Source organism: Strigops habroptila, chromosome 3 (assembly GCF_004027225.2).
Source record: "Strigops habroptila isolate Jane chromosome 3, bStrHab1.2.pri, whole genome shotgun sequence".
Classification (NCBI taxonomy): domain Eukaryota; kingdom Metazoa; phylum Chordata; class Aves; order Psittaciformes; family Psittacidae; genus Strigops; species Strigops habroptila.
Genome location: NC_044279.2, coordinates 16,461,530 through 16,474,992, shown reverse-complemented (window position 1 = coordinate 16,474,992; position 13,463 = coordinate 16,461,530). Strand labels below are relative to the sequence as shown.

Sequence of the window (13,463 nt, the reverse complement as noted above, 5' to 3'; positions counted from 1 at the left end):
GCAGAGGAAGTTGCGTGACACAGGAAAGCACCAAACTCATCCTCTAGGTATCGCGGACCCCTCCTGCACTTCTTCAGAGTGCAACCCTTTACGTAAATCATCTACACTGTTGGTGCATTTGCTCTAGACAGAACTGCTGCACAGTACCAAAAAGATAGTTTTGATTTCTGAACTGGAATTACTTGTTTCAATAAGTTTCAACAACTCGGCTAGTTAACTGACTTTAACACAGCAACATGGCAGGCTTAAGGTTGAAAGGCCCTGCTGTTCAAGGTAATTCCACTACAGGGGCAAACCTCTATTCCCTCACATTTCAAACTGCATCATTCCATCAGTAGGCAGAATATCTGCCCTTTCTCTCCATGCTTACAATTGTAATCCTAAATTAAAAGAAAAAATAAAAAAAATCCACAATCAAAACCCAAGCTGGTACAGCCACACCAGGCAGCAGAGTATCCAACCCTAGGAGAAACTAGAGGAGTCATAACGAATATAATCACAGTCCTGCAATTTAACTCTTTTGTTTAGTAAACTGCTTGAGTGTTCTGCCATAACTGCAGATCGTTCATTTCACATGTTGATTTTAATATACTATGGACAGCAGAAAAAAGAGGAAATCTTTGCTGTTAAACCTGATTCTTCTAAGAAGCACATGTAGTCTCGGTTTCTCCTCCATGCTCTTTCCCAATAACCTCTGCACATAGTAACAACTGCTGCTGAAACAGCAGTTTTTACCATTTTGGTGGTACCAGTAACTGCTCTCAGTAGAGGATCATACGTGAATACCAGTCCAGGAAAAGGCTGCTGTGGGTGCTTAGCAGTTCTGACAGTTAAAGAGGCAACTGGTGGAGAAGTATGAGAGTGAGGTTGAGCACAGGATGTCCCCTCACCCCACCAGCAGTTAAGAGACGGGGGATGACAGCATGGGTCTATGCCGGGAAGTAGAATAACCTCAGAAATAATAATGCAGCCTGTGAGTCAGACACTCGTAGGGAAATACACAGAAGAGAAAGAAAAGAGGGTAAAAAAAAAAAAGATAAAAGACATTACTCCAGTTAAGTTTCCCATGCATTCTTTTCTTTTCTCACAAATCTCATTAGCTCATGAAACCAATTTCATTTTGCAAACAAAACCAAAATAACTCATCACTCAAGACACCCAGCACTGCCGCAGATGAACTCCAGGCAGCAATCCTAACCCACTCATTTCCAGACACACACGGAGCAGCTTGGCTCTCCACCTTCAGCAGCTTGGCATGCACGGCTACAGGCGTGACTGACAGAGGAATGGGAGGAAAGATGGAGATATGCAGCCATATTCTATAAACAACTTTGAGGCTTAAAGCATGCATAGGGTTGAGAAAAACTAAACCAAAAAAATCCATAATTTCAAGAAAACAAGGAAATGATGCATTACGTAAGATGTAAGGAAGATACAAAACCTCTTCCTAACAAGTAAACCAGCCAGCTGAGACTATTACCATCAAGTAGCCCAGTTCTTACTAATTTGGCCATATTCGTAGGAAATTGGTATTTTAATGGTGCTTATTATGCCCTATAGCTGCAGATGATAAAAAAAAAAAAAATATACTCAGTAGTTAACTACATTTTTGAAGCTGCCTGAAACAACTGGAACAAGATATCTTATAGCAAGTCTTTAAATAAACCAGGGTACATCAACATACACAGCTCCCCTCCTCTTCCGAGGGGGAGCCTGCTATTGGCAGCATCACCAAAGTATAGTTAGGTGCCAAGTAGCATTTCTCTCAAGAGAAGCCAGCTCTTCTCTTGATAGAGCCATATTAGTAAGGTTTCCACTATGTTTCAACATGAGATATACTGGACACAAGGAAAAGGCAGGAAAAAAGTCTTCTCTGGTTTGGTTTTTTGATCCTAAATACAGGGTAGCCTATGAATCCAATGGTGTTTACACATAATGTATCAGCTTTTTGGTTTATTAACCAAGCCTATACAAGCACTCTGATCTACCATACTTTTTCCATGCTCTATTTCAAAATGAAGTACTTTCTTGTCTCAAAATGTCACAAATACACCGCGAAGCCTGTCAGGCTGCTAAGATGATACAAACCCAATGACAGTAAATAGCAACCTGGCACACTGCTGAGCCTTCAGACTTGAAATAGATTTAAATTAACACAAAGATAGCAGGACGGAGTGTTTTGTAACAAAGTGAAGAAACCAAGGGAGAAGAAATAAGATTATTTCAGTCATCGTTTCAGATGAAGCAACTTAAAAGCCAGCTACAGGATGGCATTTACATCTGCTTCTAAGACTGAGATGAGGGCCAGAATTGCACTCCTTGAGCTGACATATTTATGCCACGATGACAGTTCAGTTACCAATGATAAAGGTCCAAAGGTCAAAGTACTTGAAGAAGAAAAGCCATATCCACACAGTGCATCTTTCTGTGCAGTTACAGTTGGGGTAAAGAAGGAGGGGACAGGGAGTGTTATTCCTTGCATGCACCCACCTGCCCGACAAGCCACCATCAAATCGCATCAGCTCTGCCCATTTCAAAGCTTCCTAAGTTCACAAAGGAGATTTCTGTAGAGATCCCTCCCACCTTTCTTTATCCATCCACTCCTAAGAAATGGTTTGGTTTTCCAAGTCAAAACCAGAGAGAAACCGGTGCTTCATGGTAAAACTGAGAGGCAATGTCACCAGCTGAAGCCCAGAGATCACCCATAGACCTTCAAAAGACCTCCCAAAAACTCCCTGGAAAATGTGGGGGAAGGAGTAGAAACAAAGGCAGAGAGCACCATCTTTGACATTTCTGTCAGACTCTTAACCAGGACTTCTTCCAGCTCTGATTCCCTATTACTTCAATAATACTCACATATTTGAATCTTGGTATTGTAAAAGCTAAACTGTGGGCTTCACTTTTCAAGAAGGATCCTAAAAGTTTAATTACCAATCAGGCTCAAATTCTGGTTTGGGGATATCAAGCCTTCTGTTTACACTGCACAAATGTTTTAACACATACAGTCTCTCTAAGTCATGGAAACTTGGGATTCTGAGACTTTTTGCATTAGTAACACAAGCATGCTGAAGACTGCAGGACATAACTGAACCACCAGCTAGCACTGAACTCCCATTTACCTCTGGTTTGCTTATATAATTGCCATTGTTAAATGTTGTTTAAAAAAACTAATACAAAAACAATTATACCATATTATTCTTCAATATTTTAGGGATTCCAAAAGGCTCCCATCTGTGCCCAAATGAAAACTACAGAGCACCAAATTCGCTGAATGCAAAACAAAAAAGGAAAAAAGAAAAGAAAAAGGAAGGAATAAAGAAAAAGAAAGATGACATCTTTGGATTTCTTTGTTATAGGCATCTGGGGCCTTCATCCAGCTGCAGGATCTAGCCAGGCTGACTAGACTTGATCAGGGACTTGGACGGCTGTAAATGGGGGTCTGTTCAAAGCAAGACCTAAGTCATAGAAGACGAGATGACAAGAAATAGGGACAGGCTGTCTTTAGGGTGAAAAGAAAAGCTGCAAACACACAATGAAGGGATAGTTCATACCCTACCGACACTCCTGCCAAACCCTTCTATTTATAGGACAGCACAAAATCTTCAGAAACTAAACAGCAGTTTTAATCAAGGACTGTTCGGGGGGTTTTTTGCTGCACTGAGTTTTGATGGCCCACAGCACACCAGAAGTGTCAGGCCTCCAACAGCTGTACTGCAACAAGCAGAATAAAAGCACACCCTGCTACAAGGTCTCCTTCAGAGGAGGCAGCCACACAACCCACAGCACATGAAAGCCAGTTCTTCTGAACTAGAATGTTTTCCAGTAAGAGGGAAGGTTTCTGGCTGCCCGGGAATCACAACAGATGGCAAGATCAGGAAGCTGGGTCCAATTTGTGTATAACCAGCCCTAAGACCTTTCACACACATACAGAAAAAAAGCCTTTGGATTTGGTACATAAGTAAATGCTACAGAAGAGGTCAGACCACTTCATACTGGCATTCCTACATCAGATTGCATACAAGAGCACATGGGGCGGAGAGGAAGCCATCTCCCTTCAGGAATGTCAGGGTGAACTTAACACAACTTAATACCTTTAGATAAAGGTTGTTTCTTTAACAGACTTTCTTTAACTACCAAGTGAGCTTTCCTGTCTCCACCTTGCCCGGCAGAGCACTCTGCTCTCTCCCACAACCCAGTGACAACACATCTGTGTTCTGCAAAAAGGAGTTGAATCTACTGGTTAATCTTTATTTTAAAAGAAAAATTATTATCAGCTTCTAAGAAAGAAAACCTACATGTTTGTAGCTAATCTGCATCAAGAGTTGGTGTTGGGCACTTCCTCCATGGTTCAGAAACACCAGCGATGCATCTGCTTCCTAAACACGGTTTCTCTTCTCCTGTTTCCGATAACGAGCAATCTGTGGTCAGTCAGTCATCTTCAAGGTCCAACCCATTCTTAGCATTTCCAGTAAGTACATACATCTTTACCTACTTTCCTCCTGACTTTTACAAGAATGCAGTATTATCTTCATGGCAATTCAATGGCTGAATCAAGAAAAGCTGTAGAAAACACCAGTCTATTTAACTACCAACACTTGGCTGAGTTGGAGCTTTTGAAAAGGGAGGAGAAAGTAAAAAAAGCAAATCACCACCTTTAAGGCAAACAGACACTTTGTTCTTTGTGTCAGTCCTGTAGTGTTTCCAAAACTCATCTAACACAATTGTTCAGCAGTTAAATACACACATGAAGCTTTTTGTGCACCGAGTGAGGTGTGCTGTACTTTCCTATTAGCTCTCAGATATTATGATGAACTTTTAGCCAGCTGAGAAGAAAGCCTCCTTCAGGGTAAAATAAACAGATGTAGTTTGCTTCAGACAATAAGGAATTCAAACTGCATGGAAAGATTTTCCACGATTTAACAAAGGCACTAAATTGTCACCAACAGTAGACTAATGAGTCACAGATAAGAGCTTAATATTTGAAGCTTGTCTCTAAAGAAAAGAAAATACTTATGCAATTTCAAAGTATTAACAACAAAACAGAAAATGAGCTTTGAATAGATCCCACAGTCTCCAACCAGGACAGATGTATACATCCAAGTGAAATCTGAAGTGGACACAGCCAGGCTTGCCTTCCACCAGGAAAACTGGACTGAAAATGCCTTTCATTGTCTCTTTTTCAAAAAGCACATGCTCTGCTTTAACAGATGATTGCCGAGGGCCAGAGAGCATCACCAGACAAATTCAAACCACTAAGCAAAGTGAGCTCCCGATTCCTCCTGTAAAATATTCCAAGAAATGGCATTTGTGCCTCACTTGTTTTCAATGTGTTGCTGTAGAGGGTTAAGTGATCCAGCATTAGAGGAAACTGTCGTTGGCAGAGCCCTCAAAGTGGGGAAAGGTTACTACTGGAAGAAACAGGAAAGCATCAGAAGTAGCTTGAGAGAAGTGTATTTGCTGTAAAAATGTTTTCTGGGGAAGTCAGAACTCTCCCACTTTGGCTGGTTATTCCCGCAGCTGAAAGTAAAAATAAGAGCTGTTGAATGTGCATACATTCATCAGTCCCATAAGCAACCCCACTAGGGAGGGCAGACAAAATCCTTTGAAACAGGCCCAGACTCTTTTATAAGTATCAAAAGCTTTATATTCAGAACATTTCTCTGAAACAAACCCCAGGCTGGCTCCAGATAATCGGAAGAGACCACAGCCCTCATTTCTGCAGGGTTTTGCAAACTCTTGGTATTAAATTACTGCAAGTTTCCAGGAAGCTCTTACATCTCTAGAAAAACCTTGGGAGCACAGCACCCTGTAGCAGCTGGCAGCTCTCTTAAAGGATCAACACGTCCTTGTAGCTCCATGACTTATGGGGAAGGACATTCCTCTCTGCACAATCCTAGGTGATCCCGTAGAGCTGCTGAGACTGTGCAGGGTTTTACACAAAACCAAACCACACTGCATTTTCACACAAAAGGTGGTCTCAGACACCTAGTGACATCTTTTGGGTTACTTTGTAGATTAGGCTTTAAGAGGAGAATGCAGATCTTGGATAAAAGCACCACAGAAGTATGAAGAAATATAAAGTTAATCAAACCAGAATGATGCTTAAAAGTGGCTTAATGCTTTGAAAACTCAGACTACAAAAAGAACATACTTATACAGACTCCATTTATTCCTACTCCTGATGACATGATCCTTGCAAGTTGATGTAAAACACTGCAGTCTACAGAGCTGGGGTTTACTATTATCAGATGATCACAGTCCAAAGTCACCCTAACAGTAGTCACACGAGGATGCTTTGGATGTTTTGCTGCTCTCAGGTTCCATGCTTCACAGCTACCTTTGCCCCACACAAACAGGATGGCAGTTGCTGAGAATTGAATCTCTCAGCTACACGCAGCAAGAGGAAGCAGCCAGGACCTTCAAGCATGGCTCTAAGGTTGGCATTACTCCCTGTCTCACACGGAAAAGGTGAGCAAGAGGAAGGATGAAGAAAGCCCCATCCCAAATGTGAGTTCAGAGATAGGATCCCAGACTACAGGTCACCTTGCAGCTTCATTTTGAATCAGGTAGCCAAAGTCATATTCATGGAGGGCCATGCAAGTACAAGGAACATCACACTGAAGGTATACAGCATTTCATCTTTGGGTGCTCCACATGCTATTTTTTTCTTGTTGCAACAGTTGTGCATCTTACAAAATGCCCATAGCCAGCCAGGCTACTGTTCCCTTCCCTCCCAGAAAGGGGTTATGGATATTTTCAGACTGGTCTCTTCTCTGCTGCTCAGATCTCTAAGGCTCAAACTGGGCATGCCACTTTCTCCGGTCAACCCAGAAAGCATAAAGTCACCCAGTTTCTGGCAGCATGCTGTCCCTGGAATGAAATCTACTACTGGTAGTAGTCCCACTAATACAAGAGTGTCTGAGGAAGCAGCTTGTGCCCAAAGCACACAACTATACAGCTCCCTAGACTCAAATCTGTAGTAAATTACTACAAATTACAGGGTTTAGACACCCACATCGGTCCTAACATAACTAGGAGGGACCCTGAAGCCGTACAGCTACAGATGTCACCAACTCTACCAAAGGCAAGATGGAAAAAGATACCCTTGTTCTCGAAACACAGCACCATGGACTATGCATGGCCTCCAAACCACGTTTTAGGAGATCCTTCTCTAGAGGCTTCACGTTTCCCCATCCCTATGGCTGTGACACTGCTTAAATACTGCTGACAGTTACAAATCCACACGTCTCTCTGTAGCCCTGCTACATTTCCCCACAAATTACAACATGCTGTTAACCTTGAAAAATGCAGCAAGTTATTTTAAAATGCAGTTACTGTGCACACCTGGGAATGCAGAGATGAGAGCCAGAGAGAGAGGGAGAAAAACACACAAACCATTTCCTGAACGTAGAAGGAACGTGGAGCCTCAGGTAGTAAAATCCACAGCGAGAGGTTCGATGACTTATTTCTGAAGTTAGCTCTAGAGCTGAAACTCTAGAAGTTCTCTTTTGCAGACACATTTCTAATTTGAAGAAGACATTTTCCAAAATTTAAGCTAACAGGTTATGAAATAAACCCTATTTGAACATCTCAAGATGCTTCTGTATCCTTCATTGAAAAGCTTGGTACCAATTTTCAGCCTCTGAGAACTGGCTGGTTTCCAAACCAGTGAATTTGAAGTGTTCTGTATATAAGTAATCTGATACGCAAAACGAATATTGAAGGAACAAGCGGCTTTTACAACATGATAAAAAATGCCAAGCATTAGTAATACCAGATACTAATACAAACTCCTGACAGTCCTATCGAGAGCTCTGATAAGACGGTTTTAGCAGTTGGAAACTAATTTCACTCAGTCACTAATTGCATACATCAGGCCAGCATGGAGCGCATGGATTTGTTCTCTTTAATTAAGGTAAGTATAGGCCTCTCATGTTGTGCAGTTACTTTCAGGGGAGTACTATGGAAATTTAAAATGTGTCTATTAACCACTGTATTTGGACATAGAGAAGGCAAGCAACTAACTGTTTTTTCCACATAATTTTGCTATATTCTTTAAGAACCTTAAAAAAACATCTTAACCAACTACACACACCTAGATACAGAGGCAGGGACACCCTATGGTCAAGAAATGAGTGTTCCCTCCCACAAAGTTTGATGAGAATCCCAAGGATAAACTGATAATTTTGTGCTTTATGCCTTTTTCATAGAACCACAGACTGGTTTGGGTTGGAAAGGACTTTAAAAATCATCCAGTTCCAATCCTATTGTCATAGGCAGGGACACCTTCCACTAGACCAGGTTGCTCCAAGCCCCTGTGTCCAACCTGGCCTTGAACACTGCCAGGGATGGGGCAGCCACAGCTTCTCTGGGAAAAGTCTGTGCCAGCGCCTCAGCACCCTCACAGGGAAGAGCTTCTGCCTAATATCCAATCTAAATCTATCTTCTTTCAGTTTAAAGCCATCCTCCCTTCTCCTATTTTCTTGTTCTCCTCTCTCCCTCCTGCCCATGAGCAGTGTTACCACCATTACACCAACAGTTTTATTCTGCACCTGAAATGCTGACCTAAAAATAAAAACCCTGTTTACATATTCTATATTTAATGTTGAGTTATCTGTACAAGCATACAAAACAGCCATAGTAGAGTAAGGAATCATCCAAACTTCACTTAAATTAGTTTACAGACATATTCAACCTCAGGCATGTCACAAGGGAAATGCAGTAATGTAGAGAGTACCCATGGAGTAGGCAGGTCAGGCCCAATGGACTACAATGCAGCATGGGATGGCTGCTGGAGGACCAAACCAGCCCACAGCAAGGATAGGCTCTCACAAATGTAAGCAAGCATTCACTCAAAACTGAAACAAGCTCTGTTTCAGACAGCAGTCTGTATGAATACACCCCAAGAAACACACATACACATGTGACTCAGCATCTAATGATTACACTTATTAGGCATGTGTAAGCAGCAAACCTAGTCATAAATCCCTTAATCACAGGTCAAAAGAGTTGTCAAAACCTGCACTGATCACGAAAACGCTGAGCATTTGGGGTTTTTAACAAGGAACATCAGCCCCTGCAGAAGAGCAAAAGCACTCGGAGAAGCTGCATCAGTGACTGAAGGCTCCAAACTGACCTCTCAGACCTGCATCCTAAAAAAATATGCTCAAAATTTACTTTAAAAGTTTCTTATTTTTACAGCATACTGTGAAATGTGAGGTCTGGAGTACTGTATCCAGCTCTGAGGGCACCAGTACAAGAGAGACACAGACATACTGAGAGAGTCCAGCAAAGGGCCATGGAGATGATGAAGGCGCTCGAGCATCTCTCCTGTGAGGAAAGGCTGAGAGAGCTGAGACTGTTCAGCCTGGAGAAGAGAGGGCTCCAGCAGGGGATCTTATCAATGTACACAGATACCTGAAGGAAGGGTGCAAAGAGGACAGAGCCAGGCTCTTCTCAGTGATGCCCAGTGACAGGACCAGAGGCAATGGGCACAACTGGAACACAGGAGGTTCCCTCTGAACACCAGGAAACACCTTTTCACTGTGAGGGTGACCGAGCACTGGCACAGGTTGCCCAGGGAGGCTGTGGAGTCTCCATCCTTGGAAACATACAAAAGCTGCCTGGCCATGGGCCTGGGCAAACAGCTCTAGGTGTCCCTGCTTGAGCAGGGGGTTGGACCAGATGACCTCCAGAGGTTCCTTCCAACCTCAGCCATTCTGTGAAATAAAAAAAGACTAGCTCTCTTCAGTCACCCACGAGACACATTGAACAAGTTTTTCAGTAAGTCTGATGCACTCTTTTAATGTGTACTAGAACAGATGATATGTTCTCCACAGACCATCACAAAGAACTTTCTGCATTAACTCGGGATTTGCAAGAAGCAGAAACAAAGTGGAATTTCAGTTCCATTAAGATGCAGATGTAGCTTTTAAACTAAAAGAAACAATATTAAGTATTCTCAAGGCATGCTTAGAAAATTCTGCCAGCGTTCTTTTTTTTTCCTCATTAACGCAGGCAACTATTAAACACATATGGTGACCCAAGATGCAAATAGAAATGATTTTCCAAACACAACTGAACATGCTGGGAATCTTTACCTTCCACTATTTTCAGAAGCAAAAACCTGCATCTTCAATCATTCAAGCACCTCTGGAGATCTGGTCTTATGTGTCATGGAATTAAATTTATTGCTACCAGAGTATGTACCAGGAGACAGAACTGGGTGTTAAAGCCAGGAGGGGAAAACCTAACCACAAATACAGTATTTTTGGTTTGCATCCAGTAACTGCTCTTTCAGTTTAGTCAAGGCAAGATTTACTGTGCAAAAGAAACTGTACTATTAGGGTGAAGAAAAAACATCCAGAATTTATTCTCTGTGAAGACTGCAGAGCCTGTTAATATTTATGAAGCCTGAAGTGGCTTCAAAGACTCCTTACTTCATTTTCTTATGTCATAACAAAAAGCAGCACTAACTCATTAAATTTTAAGGTGAGTTCACACTAAACTCTAACTGTTTTAATAAATTCTGAGCTCCTAGGAAAAGGCCCAACTTCTTTGTTTCGTGTGTGTGTGTGTCCCATATCAATGACAATGACCACAAGATTAAAAAAACTTCCATTTGTTCAGAAACTTGAAAGATGAAAATACATAAACCTTGGAAGCACCCAACATTATGACCCAAAAGCTGCATTAAGTAGCTGTATTTCTGCGCACATATTATTTCACGGATCAACCTGCACCTTGCAAGGCCAGGGCAGTGGGCAGAGAGAGAATCTCTTTTGGAAGACCCTGATTAAGTACTTACTGTCAAAAGCTTTCCCTCTGACAAAACTCTGTGTCATAAAAATAACACACTAGAGGAAGTCAGAGAAATTACTAGCATGGATGCAGATATCATTTAACTGAGAAAAATCTATGTAGGAAAGAAAACAAAACAGCATTACAGGATAAAGCTAGAAAATTGTGCACTTTATTTGGGCCTGACACAGTCAGGTTTGGACAAGAGAGCCTCCAATTTGGGATGGCAGATTTCTCTGCACATAATACTGGAGTATTTTGGCAACAGCCAGGGCTTTAGGGACTTCAAAGTTAGAGAGTATCACTGCTAAGCCTGATGAATACTGGGGGTAAGGAGTAGAAGGAAGAGACTAGGACAGGCCACTGAATAGCTACATAGCTTTAACCCCAAAAATTCTGCGAGGTACACATTGCACTTGACTCAATCATTCCTGAAGAGTGTTTCTTTTCCAGATCTATATGAAACAAAACAACAGGAAGTGTGATCCATTACTTAAATAAAAAGATATTCACCGTGAAACTGTTAATGAGACCATATTGTACACAAAACACGGTCTTGTATCTTCAAAAATCCCTATGGGTTTGGTGGTGACCAAGGCAAAAAAGCATGACTTTTAAGCAGACAAAATGTCAAATGGGGTCTCTGTTAATTTTCCAACAGATCTGTCATGGTTTGGGGAGTTAAACAGTTAGTGCTCCTCCTTAGCTTTGAAGTCTCTGTATTAAAGAGTGAACAGTCAACAAGGCTGAAGACACAACACACGTATGTAGTATCACATGTATGCATGTCATATGTATACCTGACTTTTAAGAGCAGCACTAATCACTTCTCAGACACTGCATAAGTTCCCTTACCAAAATAAAATATTAAACGTGTGTTGTTTGGATTTTTTTTCCCCCAGGTCTCAAACAATATTGAATCTCTTTAGCATCCAATATTGCCCCAGACATTGACTCTTATAATGAACTTCATTTCCTACAAGCTTTGAATATCACACGCCAGGAGGAGGACAAGGTTTAGGGCCACGGAACAGCTTCTGCACTGGCTACCTGCTGTAAATCACCAGGAATTAGCTTCCAGCCAGGAAGACGGCAGGTCTGTGTGTCAGCCCCCTGATTTTGCCTCCTCAATTGGGATTCTCCCTCCTCCAGTCTCTCCAAAACAGGTTCCCAGCAAAGAGCAGAGCCAGGACAAGCTTTTCCCAGCTGCTGCCCTTAATTCCTCCCTCCCTCACAGGCACTGAGGTCAGGTCCCCAGGCCACAGTGATGCTGGCAAGGCAGCCAGCAGGGAGGTCTAAGCCTGGGTGATGCCTTCACCCACAGCAGAAGCGGTACCGTGCCAAGGAGCAGCACATGTGTGTTCAAGCAGTAGCAGCCTCCCTCGTGCCACTCAACAGTCACTCCCCTGACTGAGGACGCATGGAGCAGACCACAGTTAAAAGAGGAAAAAATACCAAACGCAACAGTCTGACACTTCAGCTCAGGTTAGTTCCACCTGCCGTCAGCCAAAACCACCTCCAAGAGCTTACCTGCAACGCTGGAAGCACGACATGGCTCATCTCCAGTTCGGTCTCGCATCTCAGCCCAAAGCCACCTTTATTATGACACAGGGACGAGCCAAACATACTTGTGGCCACCATATGAAAAACAGTGAAACACAACTCAGGCTTTCAGGGATTTTTGCATGATTTGGTATCATAAGACCAACAATTAATTTTATATCTTATGAGTTTCACAGCTAGTAGCTTAAATGTCAGCTTCAGAAGAGCACAGACTAGGACTAAAAAAAGCCCTCCCCTTCTGAACAACTGATGGCATCTGGTAACTAGATGTGGCATTTAAAAACAAAAAAGGTTCAAGACAGCTCATATCTCTAATTCTGAGGAATGAAACTACTTATCACATGTTAAAAACTAAGGCAGGATGCTGTCAGGTAAAGCAGAGCACGGAGGATCCCTGCTTTATTAAATATTTCCTCTCCCCTCCCACAGCTCAACCACCACTGGAAGTGCCATACCCAAGAACTTGTCCATCATTCATTACGCCTTCACACAAGCTTAATAGCACCACATCTACTCAATCTAAGACTTAAAGCATGACACAAAAACATGACAAAAAGCCATCATTTTCCCACTTGCCCCACATGTGCATTAAGCCCAACGATGACACACAGAAGCACACAGGAGGCCAGGGGAATACGTGCACAACTACAGGACCTCTTCTGAAGGAGCCCAGGTTGACAGCTTGGGCTGTAGAACAGCCATTTACCCAGCACCACGGCCCTGCCATCCTCTCAGTCTCCTTCAAAGTAAGCTCTCCAGCAGCATTTCTCTGCTCCTACTCCTCCAACACTCCCGCGCCTCATCCCTCCCCATCAAGACACATCCAGACACCACATGCTTTGAGGAATTGGTACATTGCTGGCTGCTCTTTAATATGAACATGTGGCTAGCCCCTGATTCAGCCAGGCTCAGCTAAAGCTTCTGAACCAAACCTCACGGTAGAAACAAGGTTCCCAGGTCTAATTTCCAACTCGGATGCCACCCAGATCACACCCCTGCCGGGGGCAGGATGAGGTAAAGCAGGGGCGCGATGCAGCTCGCACTGTTCCCCCCACCACGGGAGATCCCTGCTAACAGCTGTAGGGAATACCGCCGCGATC

At 42.8% G+C, this 13,463-nt stretch overlaps 1 protein-coding gene across 1 annotated transcript in view; it reads right to left on the bottom strand.

Annotated features, from left to right (window-relative positions):
- GRAMD4 (GRAM domain containing 4) overlaps positions 1-13,463 on the bottom strand; it is a 76,863-nt gene that overhangs the window by 62,399 nt on the left and 1,001 nt on the right. The window lies entirely within an intron of this gene.